At 33.0% G+C, this 15,292-nt stretch overlaps 1 long non-coding RNA gene across 1 annotated transcript in view; it reads left to right on the top strand.

Annotated features, from left to right (window-relative positions):
• The window catches only part of LOC126742011 (uncharacterized), a 45,254-nt gene that overhangs the window by 28,584 nt on the left and 1,378 nt on the right, over positions 1 to 15,292 (top strand). The gene's annotated exons all lie outside the window — the stretch shown is intronic.

A 15,292-nucleotide genomic window follows, 5' to 3' on the forward strand; every position in this document is an offset into this window, starting at 1 on the left:
TTTGATCGCGAATGTTCTTGTATCGCGTTGGACACTGCGATCGGTCGCTGGACAAACGCGAATAGGTCGCAGCATGTATGTGCTGATGTATTCGTTTACGTTTACTAAATCGGAACGCGATCGCTATCGCCATCGCGATCGTGGTCGCGATGGCTTATGTGTGTTCTCCGCTTTAACAGAGCCCGACCGCGCGACCCACTGATTTGTTTTAACTTGCATGCACTACGAACGCATCGTGCAAATTAGCTTCCAATATCGGTTTCAATATTTAAGGTACAGGGTGGATAGTTGTACAGTGTTTGTGTATGTAAAACTGTTCTGTTTCACGTTTTACAATGTCTGATAATATAAGAAAGCGCATAGTGCTGGATTTGGCTAAAAAATATGAAATTGTGTGTCGATAAAGAAAGGGAGAAAGCGCTACAGTACTATCAAAAATTTATAATGTTCCGCGAACTACAATTAATGATTTAAAAAAGCATGGAGATATCATTGAAAACCATATCAGTAAAATGGAATCAACAGATGGTGATGTTACTCATGGAAAAACGATGAAATTAGCTACCCACAATGAATTTGATGAGGTTGTTTTTTACTGGTTTTCCCAGCAGCGAAGTCAAGGAATACCTTTATCAGGCCCGATTATTCAACAAAAAGCATTAGAGTTCAATAAAAAATTGCCAAATACCGACCCGTCTTTTAAAGCAAGCACAGGATGGTTGGGCAAATTTAAAATTCGACACGGAATAAGACAGTTATCTATTGATGGTGACAAATTAAGTGCTAATAATGTTAGTGTGGTAGATTATGTTAACAAGCTTCGGGAGGAAATTAAAAAGCTTGGTCTACAAAGAAATAAAATTTACAACTGCGATGAAATAGGATTAAATTGGAAGGCAATTCCTCAAACGACATTAGCTTCTTCATCTTCTGAGAAGTCTGCACCTGGATATAAAGTTCAAAAAAAAACACATAACAATTATGGTTTATGCAAATGCTAGCGGTGATCATAGGCTTCCGCTTGTGGTCATGGGAAAAGCAAAAAAACCTCGTGCCTTTAAAAACATGGATTTGGGATTATTGCCTGTGAAATATAGAGCCCAAAAAAGTGTATGGATGAGTCAAGAGATATTCATTGATTGGTTTAGAACGTGTTTTCTCCCTGAAGTTAAAAACTCTTTACGTGAAAATAATCTTCCCGAAGAAGCTATGCTTTTAATGGATAATGCGCCAACTCATCCTATTGAAGAGAAGTCCGAAAATGGTAAAATAACTTGTCACTTTTTGCTTGCAAATACGACATCCTTGATTCAGCCTATGGACCAAGAGGTTATTGAAAGTTTCAAGAGAAGATATCGAAAGGATTTTATTCAAGGACTTATTTCCGAGACAGATACGGACTTAAAATTGGAAAATATTTTCCATAAAAGATACCATATATATTGCCGCTGAAGCTTGAAACAGTATACCCGCAAAAACCTTGAATAAAAGTTGGAACAAATTGTTGCCTACCGAAAATGCTTTTGCTATGCCTACAGGTCTCGATCAGAATGAAAATCCAACACCTAATATTTCATCCATAAAGCAAACATTTTCAAACATTCTTTCTGGATTCGAAGACATCTCAGAAAATGACGTTTCTAGTTGGTTAGATATTGAAGAACAGGATGTAGGATATGATATTTTACCAGACGACGAATTAATTAACCATGTTTTAAAACCTTTAGAAGCCACTGATCATGAAGATTGTGAAGATGATTTACCAGATAATCTGGAAGATAGCATTAGCCATGTGGAAGCTGAGGATATGGTAACAAAAATTATACAATGGTATAAAAATCAAGAAGAAGCAGAACTAGTTCAACTAGTGTTATTGAGGAAAATACGCCACCTTGCAAGAAAGAAACGCTTCCAAATGATAAAGCAAAAAAAAAACAGATTTTTTTAAAAAACCATAATGTTTATGACTTAATATTATTTTTATATAGGTTTGTTTATTCCTTTTTATATTCGCAAGTTGTTTTTAGGTTGTTTAAATAAATTTGTATTTTTTTCTATTTTACGTCTTTTTCTCATATCCGTCGCACCCTGGTCCCGACCCCTGACGGATAATCGAGGTTTACCTGTAATTGTTTATATTACATTATAAAATGCTTAGCTTAGGACTATTTTTATATTTAAGAAATCGCTGCTAATATATTGTCAACATTAATATTGTGTCAAAGCCTCGGCTAATTCCGTTGCTGTTCATATTTTTGTTCACCTAGTTTTAAGGCCATTTTGTATCAATAAATGTTTTTTAAAAAACCGTTCGACGATTTCTGAATTTAACTAGCATCTGACTTGATGGGGTAACTGTCTTACTCGCAGTAAAATATCGTAAAATATTACACGAAAGTTTCTAAAATATTTTTACAGATTTTACATACATCAGTGTACAACTCACATAGAATTGTATTTGTAAATGGTCTAATTTGCCTACTAAATTTGTATTTGTAAATGGTCTTCTTAAGATAATCGCAAAAATAAAAGTCATTTGGGGATAAGTATAATGAAATAGTAATGTTCGTACCTGCAATTAATGACGAGGCTGTTGGTAGAGAGATAGCAGTAAAAAAGACGCTTGTACGTGCCAAAAGAAGTATGTCTATGATGGTAATGAATGTCAATAAATATCTAGTACTGTACTTGTCTTCGACATGTTACGGCTGTGGCAACCACCTGGGGAGCCATTCCAAAAGAATTGAAAAAGTTATAGAATTTTCGCATAGGGATATTCCAGTAAGGACGCTGAGGTATTTGGTTCATATATGTCGACGTTTATCCGACGGTAGTACTCGTATAGAATAAAGACGGCTTGATCAAATTCTGGGTAGATTCTGATAGAGATAGAAGCCAAAATAGGGAAAACTCGATATCCTTTGTTTCTACACTGGTTTCTTCCGGACTAGCTGTTATTGCTCTTGCCGGTCTTCTCAGTTGCTACTGCGTGCTATGGTACTTTGATCTCCTATACTACTTTTCTCTGTAGCATCTAGGTGCTGAGGTTGGATTAGAGAGTTTTTAACGAGAAAACAAAGTCTGAGATACTAAAAGAACTGTTTTAGTCATATTTGAGTTCGGCGGCTAATATCACATTACGCCTTTCCATGGCCGGTTTTCTCTTGGTCTCAGGAGAAATTCTCCTATTAGGGAGTTGTCTACACTTCTGACTTTTTCCTTGAACTTTGAATGTTTTTTAATTATGTATTCTTGAATCGTATCAAGTTTGCAGTCAGAGTGCAGATCAACATTTCTTACGAAGAAGGGTGCATTAGTGAACATCCTCAAACACTTATTATGAAACACCTGAAGCTTTTTGATAATCGTCTTCGTAGTATTCCAGAAAATGTTTGAGGCGTAAAGCAGTTTAGGACGTAGAACCTGTTTATAGAGCATTAGTTTATTAGTTAAAGAGAGCTTACTGTACCTGCAGAGAAAGGAGTAAAGCGCATGAATGGTTCCGTTGCATTAATTAATTTGCTTTATAATGTGCATTTTAAAGTTTTTTTATTATCGAAATATACTCCTAGGTACTTTATCTCATCCTTCCAGGGGACCAGCGTGCACGAAATTGCCAAATTTGGGATGTTGCGGTCATACTTTTTTGGTATTAGAATGGCCTCTCTTTTCTTACTATTTATTTTGATTTTCCAGTTGTTTGCCTACTCTATAATTTTATCTAGATGACTCTGCATGTACGCTGATATCTGGTCTAAATCTTTACAGCTCGCAAAGATACAAGTGTCGTCCGCGAATAACGCGACTTGCGAATAGTATGTGCTTTTTGGAATGTCCGCTTGGTATATGTTGAATAAAATTGGTGCGAGCGGGGAGCCTTGGGGAATTGCCGCTCTCATCCTGTTATAGAAGGTGATAGTTATTTATTTTAACGGTAAATTCCCTGTCTTTCAGGAAATTTTTAATAAATTTAGTGAACCTTGCGGACACCCCAAATTTCTGCAACTTATAGATCAAACCGTCATGCCACACTCTATCGAAGGCCTTTTCTATGTCGAGCGTGATCATGGCGGTAGATCCCTTCGCATTAAATAAATCCACCAGACTCTGTTGTATCCGTGCAAGCTGCAACTCAGTTGATATTCCTCTTGTAAATCCGCACTGCTCTTCCGGGATTATTTTGAGTTCATCTAGCCCCTCCCATAATTTGCTTAGTACCGTCTTTTCAAAGATTTTTCCCAGTGATGGCAGCAGACTAATGGGTCTGTTACTTTCCGGTTTTTTATGTTTTTACCCTGTTTAGGTATTACTATCACAATTGCTTCTTTCCATTCGACCGGAAAATAGCACAGGCTAATTACATTTGTCAAATCCAAAAATTTCATCCATTATTTTCTAAGAGACCAACATACAAAATTGACGAAAAACAAAGAAAAACACAAAGTGTTTTTTAACAAAAAACACTTTGTGTTCACAAAGTGTTTTATGTTCAAAACACAAAGTGTTTTTTGTTAAAAAACACATTGTGTTTTTTTTTTTGTTTTTCGTTAATTACATTTGTTATAAACGGTTTTTATGTCCAAGAGTGTATTGTCAGATAGTGTTTTCAGCATTTTGTTGTTTATTTCATCATGGCCTGGTGCTTTCTTATTTATTTGGTCCCTTATTACGTCTCTTATTTCTTGTAGGCTTATACTTTTATAGTTTGGTAATGCGTTTAGTGGTAGGTTTTCGATTTGCACATTTGATAGCTCTATTTCTTTACGTAATTCGGGATTATCTGGTATATCGTTTAGGTCAAATTGTTCTGTTAATGATCTGTTAAAGGTTTCCGCCTTATCCCAGTCCGAGTATACCAGAAGACCGTCTTGGTTTTCTATGGGCGGGAACTCTGTTTTTGTTCTCCCTCTCAGTATTTTTAAAACCTTCCAGAATTTTGATTTGATTTCATCGCCATCGTTAAGTTTTTCTAAAAAATTGCCCCATCTTTTATCTCTGAAGTGTAAGACTTCGGTTTTTTATTCTTTTCGTAAGATTATTCGCAATTCTTTTTGCCTCTGGGTCTTTTTGCAGTCTAGCCTATTTATTTAGTCTGTTTCTTGTTCTTATTAATCTTTTAATTCTCATTGGGAAGACTATGGAGTGGGTGTTTGGGATTGGGATTTTAGTGGTTGCTAAATTAAACTATTCTTTAATTGCATCTGTTAATTGTTTTATTGAGGAATCTATTTCCTCAATAGAGCTTGTAGTTGGAATTGGATTATTTTCTGCAAGTATATTTTTAAACATTTCCCAGATAGTGATAAGTTTTTCAGGATAGGGATCTTGCATAGAGGTTTGAGCTACAGTGATTAGGATTGGGGTATAATCAGAGGTACTAAGGGAGTCCATATTTTCAATTACAATGTTATGGCTTAAGTTTTTGTGACAGCTATATCTAGAATATCAGGAGTGATAAGGTGATAGTGTGTAGGGTCTTTTGGTGCTACTACCTGTATGGTATTTTTTCTTATGTATCTTTTCAGTGTCCAAAACTCGATATCAACACGAATACAGAAATCTGTGTAGTCAACGAAGTATAGCAAAGTATTGCAGTAGCAAAGCTCTTAATTAATAACTTAAGTTGCATCGCTACCTGCTTTACTTACCCTGTAGGGGTATTTCTGAACAGGTAATACCCGTACAGGTAGATAGGGTGGGGTAGAAGAATAGCCTGGCCCCATGTTCATTCAATTTAAATAAATTATTTAAATTTACGTACTTTAGGGAGAACAATAATTAATAAAAAGTGAGAAATTAAAATTAAGAAAAAGTCTACACTAATCCAATTTAAAACGACGTATCAGGAATTTGAACATTAACATCAACTTGAAAGTTTTATTTCATTTACTCGTATTTTGACTGCACAGTTTTTAACTGAGCTTACAGAAGCGGCGTGCAATTGACTATGTATTAAAAAAATACACCTTTATCTTTTTCAGAGCAGTTACTTAAAGTTGGGAAATGATGGTCAAAAGACACAATTTCTAACATAAGTTGAGCAAAAATCTGATAATTTCTTAAAAATGTAAACAGTTGAAAAAGAAGAGTATTCAGGGTTACATTAAAAAAAAATTATGAAATTAAAAAATTTGTAACCACAGTACTAAAACGATCAACAAAGGTGTCAATTTTTTCGGTTTTCTATGAATGCCTATAATTTTAAGAGTACTCAAGATGGAATTCTTTAAATATTTTTTTTGAATCCCTGAGCACCTAATCTATTGCCCGTTTTTTGACTTATCGTTGATTTTTGGGACACCTTGTATATATCAAAAGCCCTCGCCACCAGGAGGCCAGTTTAAGTCAGAGTATTAGCTTGTGTTAAATTTATGCATGGTTTATGGAGTGGTAAAGGTAATTTTAATTGTGTACATAGATACAAACTTCATGTTTTCTGGCTAATATAATAAAAAGTTTGAGTACCACAAGGTTTCCAATTGTTACGTAAAAGGTTGATGAGAGGAGGAATAAGCTGCTTAAAGTAATTCAAGAGGAGCTGTTATGTTGAAAAAATGGAGGCTGCTCAAAAAAATAATATTACATCTAAAGCCAAGTCTTCTCAGATACTAATCTAAAAACGAGTTTAAGTAATAGTAGTAGTATTCTCTATAACAAAAATATTAAACCATAGCGGAGTCTATTTTTAACGAAAAGAAAGCTGTATATAAAAACCGTTAATCGAGGAAACAAACTTACTAGCAATACAATTAATTTTTGCATAGTGAATGAAACCTAATTGTTTTGTTTCCAGCTGTTACCATTATTTTAGCACTTTAAATCTGCAATGAACCAGATTTTACAACACGGTAATAATATAGTCTTTACTTTCAATTTCATTTTGTACGACTGTAATTCTAATTATTGTAGTTGTTTTTAGTACATTTCAAATTTTTGGCTAATATTCATATTTCAATCGAGTAATCTGTCATTATATTTGGAACTGAAAAATAGAAAAGTTAAAGTGTTTCCAAAACTTTACTTTCAACCCCTTTATGCCTAAATCGTCTATTATGGTTCGTATGTGTATGTTAATAGAGAATATTAAATGAAAAAAAAACTATAGAAAGTATATACAGGGGTTTGGATATTTTGAGAGTTGGATTTAAAATAAGACTTTTTTTTCCTGTAAACATATGTCCTATAATGCAGTCCCTCAGAGCTACAGCTCGCGTAAATTACTTGAAGAAAATCGATTATTTGGAACCGAACATACAACTATGCATCAATTCTTCTGAAAATTTGCATGTCTCGTTTTTTTGGTGCACTTTTTATTTTCCGTCTCAATCAATCCAATCCTCTTCAATCTAATTTTAGGAGAGGATTCAGGGGAGCTTACCGTTCTAATAGTCCGTATTTTATGTTTTCCATACGAAATTTAAGAATCTAGCAACACCATCCAGTTAGCCATGAAAAAATATAAAATGTTGGTCTCTTGCATTATTTCGATATAATTGAGCGTTCTAGAAAATAGCGTTATAGAAAATCGCTGATAAACAAAAGCAGAGTATTATTAAATCCAATTAAATTAGAAAAAACGAAGTGGGCTATGCCTATTTTATTTTTTGTCAAATCAAATTAATTATATTCAAAAATGCAAAAAACGATCATTTTAGACTTTTTCATAGCTAATTAGATGGTGATCTACATTTTAAAATTTCTTATTTGAAACATAAGATATGGGCCATCAAAAAGGTAAGCCTCCTTAAATCCTTTCCTAAAATTAGGTTTATACCATTTTTGAGACGGAAAATATCAAGAGGACCCAAAACAATTAGGACTTGCAAATTTCCGAAAGATTTGTAGTCATAATAGTCATATAACTGTATTCAAAATATTTTCACTAAATTTTGTAACACCATATATAAAAATTTGTAAACTCATTTATAAATATCTTCTCAGAAATTGCATGGCTTTCACTACTTAAAAAATGTGATATGTACATGTAATGAGTGGATCCTTTTTTCTGATGAGGCTACATTCACCCTAAATGGCCTTGTTAATAAGCAGAACTATCGCTACTGGTCTGACGAGAACCCACACGGGGTAAGGGAAACTAATACACAATATCCCCAGAAAACTAATGTTTGGGCTGGCATAATTGGCAGGCAAGTTATAGGGCCCATATTCTTCAATGATACTTTAACTGGGGAAAGATATCTAAAATTTCTTGAACATGAACTAGTTCCAGTTTTACGTGCCTTATATCCGAGTCAGTTCGATCCAGATTTGTATGATTAAAGAATCTGGATGCAACAAGATGGTGCTCTGTGCAAGATGACAATTTTCCAAACAGATCGATTGGTAGAAGGGGTGCAATCGAGTGTACACATCGAACAAATAGACAACACTGTATATTTGTTCTAGGTAAATCAAGATGAAAAATTTTCCTTTGTCTGATATTACCAAAATTAATGAAGAATGGCAGCTTTGCCATAAATTGATGATCATCAATCTTATTTGTTAAAATTTTATAAATGTACTCTAAAGATGCTTTAATGCGCCGATTTTCTAGGGATAATCTGTTAAATATTTTCAGAAGCAAATTATGGTTACAAACTTATTCGGAATAATATCCAAATCTCTTAAAAAATAAATATTTTTAAAATTTGCGGAGTACACGCTCTATGGTTTAAATCCAGACGTCATATTGTGGAGACCAAATTATGCTTCATATTATAACTTCGGTAAAACCTACTATCAAACAGTTTTAAACAACTTTCACTAAAGTTTTTGCTAGTTCTAATAACGAAACCCATTATTTTGTGTGCCTCATTAACTGTGTTAATAATGTGATCGGTAAATTACAGTCAACAATTACACCTAAATCATTTTCATTGCTGGAATGTTCAAGCTGGGTACCGCTAATATTGTAACTATAATTAATATATTTTTGTTAAGTGTCAGCGACATTGCTGAACACAAATCAACAACTCTATCTAAATCATTCTGCAGAGAGATGCAATCACCTAGAGAGGTTATTTCCATGTAAATCTTAAAATCATCTGCAAAAAGTAGTTCTTGTGAATCATTAGAAACAGAAGCAATTTCAAGACTGACTTCAGCATGATTGACTGAGTATTCAAAATGGTAACAGGTCTATAGTTTATCACCTCATGCTTAGCCCCTTTTTTCCGTGAAATGGAAGTACCTTACTGATAGGCGACTCATCTAGATAAGTTGATGTCTGTAGGCTAAGGTTAAAAATAAATAAAAAAAGGTGGTACCAAAAAATCACGACATCCCTTTATTATATTTATTATTAACTTTGGAAGAAACTTTACACTGATGCGGAATGGTAATTCATTTTTAAAAACTGAACCAAAATATGTTGCAAAGATATTTTTGCAATATTTTTTGTGCCAGGTATGGACATATTCTTATAGGAGACCTGAGATGTAAAATCAGATTTTATTTTTGATTACGAACATGGGACCAGAAAAACCTGGGATCCCTAAGTAATGCTTCTACTCTACTTAAATGATCATTATATGTTTTATTTTAATTTGTTGCCTTATTTGTGTGTACTTCCAATACACACAAATTAGTATCCCACCAAAAGCTTATTTTTTATTTTCTAAATTTGTTTAAAAACCTTTCCTTGGTTTTGATAATTTTAATGATCTCGCCATTGTACTATACAGTACATGTACTATTCTCATGTACTATTCATGTACCTGGGACTACTATCCATGTCCTAGTCCATGTACACGGGCGGTAGCCCCGTGTGCGCACATGTAGAGTTGAAATTGCAAAAAGGGGAGCCTTGGGTTGCCGTTAAATAGTGGGTTAGGTAGTTTGAGCCCTATTTAGGGAATGGGATAATAGTTAGGAAATGGAAATTATTGCCTTTGTATACAAAGTGCTTGTATATGCGTGTTTACATACAAGCGTACACCCGATGTGCATGTCAAGTCCCAAACTAATATTTTTATGCTGGAGGTAGCCCTGTTAATCATTAGATTATAGTTCTTATGGTTGCGCTAAGCTATTTATTTCAATATTTTATTAATAAAGATATTTATTGTTTTGAATAAGTTAATTTATATTAAACCTCATTGTTATTATTTGCCTATTAATAATTAAATATCTTAAATTATGTTTTTTTTTCAAAATTTATACTTATAATATATTAAATTACATAAAATATGAAATAATTTAAGTAAATAGAACCTGTTTTTTAACACCTGATAAAGGTGTTTTGTTCATGTGATGTAAAATCTAACTATATTATGCCTTTATGATTTAAAATTGAGTCCACATCCAACTAAAAACTGTTCCAGACAAAACCAAAATATACTGCTGGGGACATAGTGAAGCCATTACTATTTTTGTTAATAAGGTTGTTCTTTTATTTTTCGTGTGTAAATTACATATTTAACGTATGTAGAAAAATCTTCATAATTAGCAAAGTTTTGTATTTTTTCCAATCATCCTCACTTTTTTATCAATATTTTGACCACACTCATAGAGCACTCAGCTTACTACAATAGATGAGAATCATTCTATCAGTTTGATTTTCTGACGAATGCAAGCACAGATGTTTCTAACAACTTTCTCCAAAACTTTATAACCTCCTTCCAAGTGACATTAGACAAATTCAAAATAAACATATTTTTAGTTAAAAAATAAGTAAGATGGTTTGGAAAGAGTTTAAAAAAGTTTTTCCTGTCAAGATAATTGTTTTACCTACAACTGAAATATTTTTTTATAAAATGTATGAATGTGGTTAAATTAAAGTGTACAGGGTGATCAGTTAAAGGTGGCGAGCGGCCATATCTCATAAGATATTGGTCGTATAGATTTGAGAAAAAAATTATCATGATAAAAGTCGCCAACAGAAATTGCTGGAAATTATTTTCGAGTTTGTCAAAAGTCCGCTAGAGGGCGTAACAGCCAACACCAAGTAGAAAAATGGGATTTTTATAGAATTTTGTCTAATGAAAGTATATCGGTAATATCATTCTCATATTTACTGACCATTTCCCTAAATTTTTTGTCTAAAACGTTTTATTCTATTTATCAAAATAAAGCGGTGGGGCAAGTTCAATTGTTTTTTTAAATAAACCAAGATTTCTCCCGTTTCTTTTGACCGATTTTAGCAGACTTATGCTCATATATAAGAGCATAATTTGCACTACAAAATGCTTATTTGGTTTTGAATTTTTGACTTTTGCTGTCGCCGCTAGATGGCGATAACTCAAATGGTAGCACATTTTTGAGTTTTTAAAAAAAAAAAAAAAATGTAATGGTATATTAATTTTTATATATTTTAAAAGAGGATACATTTCTTTATAATTTAGTGAAAATAATTTATTGTCTACCTTTTTTTAAACCCTTGATATTGATCAAAATATAATTTTATTACATTAAAAAATGGCACACCACTGTTTTTTATCAAAATAAAAATCAGTTTTGTAATCTCTTATAGGTTACTAAGAAAAAGAACCTCCTGACTTTTTTTCAAAAAAAATTTTCAATTAAATTTAATCATTTAAAAAAAAAATTTCAGAAAAAATGTTCTTAATAAAACTGTCCAACAACAGCAGGAGCAATAACACTAAAAACAAGAACACAGAACTTAAAAATAAACGTTAAAAATAAATTAATAGTTTTATCGTAAATGTTCAAAATGTTGTTCGTTATTTTGGATGCACTGGTTTAATCTCTTCTGGGTGAAGTTGACAGCTGACTCATATTTCCGCTCTTGGTATACTATTTATCGCATTTTGAATTCGGACTATCATGTCTTCTCGAGTAGTTGGTCGAGTTTTATATACTAAATCCTTTATTCGGCCCCACAGATAAAAATCAAGGCAGGTTAAATCGGGGGACCGTGGTGGCCAGAAAAATAGACTGCCTCTACCAATCCAACGGTTAGGAAAATGCCTGTTCATAAAATCTCGCACATTTCGAGAATAATGTGCCGGGCATCCGTCTTGTTGAAACCACATGTTTCTTCTTACTTCTAAAGGCACATTTTCCAAGAGTCCTGGTAAATCGTTCAATCAAAAGTTCAAATACATGTCACCGGTTAGATTGCCATTAAATATGTGCGGACCGATAATAGCACCATTAATAATACCGCACCAGACGTTAACGCTCCATCGACCCTGCTGATAATCTTCACGTAACCAGTGTGGATTAGTGTCCGACCAGTAATGCATGTTATGAAGATTTACCTTGCCATTACTGCTAAACGATGCTTCATCTGTCCACAATATTTGTGACAAAATAGGACGGTTTTCCCTAATGAAGTCTCTAAGCCAGTAGGAGTAATCGAGCCTTAAAGTCAGTCTCATTTAAGGACTGATGAATCACAACATGATACGGATGCATTTTAAAATCCATTAATATTTTTTGCACTAAGCCATAGGATATTCCTAAATCTCTGGAGATCTCTCTTATGCTTATATGGGGGTGTGCATGAATATAAGCCAACACATTTATAATGTTATCTTCTCTTCTTACCCTACGATTTCTTCTCAAAGTTGAAGTTGGTTGCAAATTGAAGTGCCAAGTTGCCTTAAACGTAAGGCTAAATGCCGAAAAACCATTCTGGAATGCCGTCTTCGGAGAGGATAACGCAGTGCATACTGCCTAGAAGCAATCGCCGCATTTTCAAAACATTAAAAATAAATTCTCAACATATCAAAGGCTTCTTCATTCGTAAAAGGCATGATTTGTTGTAAAAATACTTTGAACGTAACATTAAATTAGATGTCAATGGCAGGAACTGTCAAAATAGTGTGATTGACAATTTAGTGTTTTCCTTAATTTTTTTTCGGTTTCGTAGATCATGGCCTGCTTCGCTTAAATGCGATGTTTGATTTTTAATTTAATTTATGAAATAATAATAATTATTAATAAATTATGAACTAATGCATTCTCTCGTTAATTAAATAATTATTAATGATAAAAATAATAGATAATTATTTTATTATTGTGAGATGTAATATTTAAAAATAATTTAGAACCTTATAATAATTATCAGTATGTAAACCTATTTTATTTTTTTAATCCAAAACCGTTTGTCTAACGAAAAAAACTCAAAAGTTCTTTTTCTTAGTAACCTATAAGAGATTACAAAACTGATTTGAATTTTGATAAAAAACAGTGGCGTGACATTTTTTAATGTAATAAAATTATATTTTGATCAATATCAAGGGTTTAAAAAAGGTAGACAATAAATTATTTTCACTAAATTATAGAGAAATATATCCTCTTTTAAAATATATAAAAATTAATATACCATTACATTTTTTTTTTTTTGAAAAAAACTCAAAAATTTGCTACCATTTGAGTTATCGCCATCTAGCGGCGACAGCAAAAGTCAAAAATTCAAAACCAAATAAGCATTTTGTAGTGCAAATTATGCTCTTTTATATGGGCCTAAGTCTGCTAAAATCGGTCAAAAGAAACGGGAGAAATCTTGGTTTATTTAAAAAAACAATTGAACTTGCCCCACCGCTTTATTTTGATAGATAGAATAAAACGGTTTAGACAAAAAATGTAGGGAAATGGTCAGTAAATATGAGAATGATATTACCGATATACTTTCATTAGACAAAATTCTATAAAAATCCCATTTTTCTACTTGGTGTTGGCTGTTACGCCCTCTAGCGGACGTTTGACAAACTCGAAAATAATTTCCAGCAATTTCTCTTGGCGACTTTTATCATGATAATTTTTTTCTCAAATCTATACGACCAATATCTTATGAGATATGGCCGCTCGCTACCCTTAACTGATTACCCGGTACATACTTATAATGTATATGGTTTCATCATTTATTTGTTTTGGTTGATGGATGACTAATTTTATTATATATTTATGTATGTATTTGTTTTATTTTCATTGCTATTATATATTAGGTTTCAGCTATATTTGCTTAATTGTCTGAGTTATCTATTTTCCTAATTTGGCTATATATAATTTAGGAGGACATTCTAATAGCCACTATGGTAAAGTTGTGGTATTTTTTTATGATATTGCAAATTTGATTAATTTTTGAATTTTATGTGCCATTTTTCACTTGAGGTAGTCTGCCATTATATTTGGTGATGTAGAATAAAAGTGGTTAACGTTATTTGTGAAAATCGAGTTTCATTTGATGAATTCTATAATAATAATACATATTTTGGTAATAGGTATTTGAATATCTTATGTAAGAAAATGAGCTTCTTAGGACCTCCTCCCAAAAGCTTGATATATAAATTGTACAATTAAAATTTTTAATGTATAATATTATTTTTTAAACAACTTTGGTGATGAAAACACTCACCCTAAAAATAACTTTTATTATTTAATATGTTATTTTAGTGACCCAGTTAATTGCTTTTGGTTTTTTAGAGTTAATTGGATATGGAACCCTATAAAACTTCAAGCCCTTTAATTTTTTTTCTTTAACGTTTCGGTCTTTATTAGGCCTTCATCAGAGTTCCACAACTCAATACCTTTAGGTTAGGTTTGTTGTGAGTAGGATACCTTATGTCCCTCCATTGCGACCCTAGATCTATTGTGGCTCACTCCTAGGTGTTTAAACTTTCCCCAATCAAGTCCGCCCTCTTTAAGACCTCAATAATTGGACTATGAGAAGCATTCTGACTGTCTTCCGTCTTAGATAAGGCATTTCCGAAGATGGCCTGCGTGATTCTTTCTAGTGCCGGACATCTGCATAGGTTGTGCTCTACAGTCTCCATGCAGAAACTTCATTGTGTAAGCCCAGCATATCCCGGAATCCATATTACGGTAATTTTGTTTCCTTCGCCAAGCTTTATGAGCTCGTTTTTGCAGCTCCATATTGCTCTAGATGTGCAGATAGACAATTCTAGCGCTTTTAGAGACGCCTGACGTCACTGTAGATTTTGATGGTTCTATTTTCAAGTTGCAATTGGTTAAACATTCATGTACATATTTCAATGGCATGTACTTCTGTCTGAAAAATTGATGAGTATTTCATAAGCCAGGTAGATCTTTCTGTCCTTGAGTTAGTGCACTATATTCCTGCTTCTACTCCAAAATTGTTTTTGGAGCTGTCTGAATATACTCGAATGTCAGCTTTCTCTAGTGCCATCGGTTTCTGATCCCAGTGCGCTCGGTCTGGTATGTTGACCGAGTATGAACTCGTGTTTAGTATTGTTCTTGGCATTAGGTCTAATGGCATATGGCCAAGTGTACTGTGATTGCACATGATGAAGTTCTTAATGAATATATAAAGGTAAGCAATAAGAAAGAGTATTATATTTAATTT

This window comes from Anthonomus grandis, chromosome 11 (genome assembly GCF_022605725.1).
Source record: "Anthonomus grandis grandis chromosome 11, icAntGran1.3, whole genome shotgun sequence".
NCBI classification, from domain to species: Eukaryota; Metazoa; Arthropoda; class Insecta; order Coleoptera; family Curculionidae; genus Anthonomus; species Anthonomus grandis.